Below are 1,329 nucleotides of genomic sequence, written 5' to 3' on the forward strand. Positions count from 1 at the left end.
TGTCTGTGTGTGTGTGTGTGTGCCAACAGGCATGGCTGAATGCACTGTCTGGCAAGCCTGAAGAGTCAATAGATGGAAACAATGCCAGACTTGACTAATCAATGAGACCAATCATGAAGAGAGAATGATGATAATCACTTAAACAGATTGGGATCATAATCAATGTGGCCACCCTAATTGTCCTCCATTACACAGCTGGTATTGGCACTCACATTTAGTTGTGCGATCAGCAGTGGACTGAGTCTGTGCGAAGCACTGAACTCAGAGTTTCTGGGCAAACAACAACTTAGTGAAATGGTGACACTTGTGCTGCTTCTGACTTTTGAGTGCTGCTCCAGACAATATAGTGTGGGGCGATAACAGCGGTGTATGTGCTAAAACCACAGTCCTGCTTTTAATGCACTAACCTAATAATCAGCCGCAATGTGTTTGATGAACACTGATGCACTGTGATCAAAAGTTATATTAGAAATGTCTTCTCATATCTGGATCTCGGTGGATGGACAGTTTCTTCCTAATGTCACAAATTAAGTTAAAGCCTTTGATGCATTCCTGTACCACCAAATGCAATATTTCTACCACTACCAAAGTCCAGGGGTTTAAAATCTGTATGGACAGAAACACTGAGCTACCTACGCATTACACCTAGAGAAGCTGCTTGGTCATGGAAACCCACGAAGCTCCTGGCGCACAGTTTTTGTGCTGATGTTAATGCCAGAGGAGATTTGGAGCTCTGAGGTTGCAGATTCAGCAGAGCGCTGGTGACGTTTCTGCACTTGGTCAATCCACTCTGTAACCTTAAGTGGTTTACCACTTTGTGGCCGAGTTGCTGTGGCTCATATATGCTTCCACTTTGCAGTAACACCACATACAATAATCACAGAATATTTAGGTGGGAAGGAATTTCACACTGATTTCACACTGATTGCTTCAAGGTGGCTTCCTTTTAAATTGCCTGTTGTAAATTCAGTGAGCTCATTAGAATGACCCATTCTTTCACACATGTTCCTAAATGAAGAATGCATAGCTAGGTGCTTGGTTGTATATACCTGTGTCAAACTGGGAACATCTAGATTTAAAGATTGCACCCACTACTTTTTTTTCTTTTGCCAATTAATATTATGAAAATATAACAACACACACAGTTAGAGATAAGAACCCGAAATAACTCAGTAAGATTAGCTATAAGTCATGCCCACACTGTGTGTGTGTGTGTGTGTGTGTGTGTGTGTGTGTGTGTGTGTGTGTGTGTGTGTGTGTGAGGGGATTTCCAGCTGCTTACTGCTCCCATTCCTTACCTCTGTTGATGTATATGCTGTCTTCTTTAGT

General features: G+C 42.2%; 1 protein-coding gene across 2 annotated transcripts in view; it reads right to left on the minus strand.

Annotated features, from left to right (window-relative positions):
- Positions 1-1,329, minus strand: part of nova2 (NOVA alternative splicing regulator 2) — a 78,514-nt gene that overhangs the window by 19,102 nt on the left and 58,083 nt on the right. The window lies entirely within an intron of this gene.

The sequence above is a fragment of the Pundamilia nyererei genome, unplaced genomic scaffold (genome assembly GCF_000239375.1).
Source record: "Pundamilia nyererei isolate P.nyererei 1_Seehausen unplaced genomic scaffold, PunNye1.0 scaffold00152, whole genome shotgun sequence".
Lineage (NCBI taxonomy): Eukaryota > Metazoa > Chordata > Actinopteri > Cichliformes > Cichlidae > Pundamilia > Pundamilia nyererei.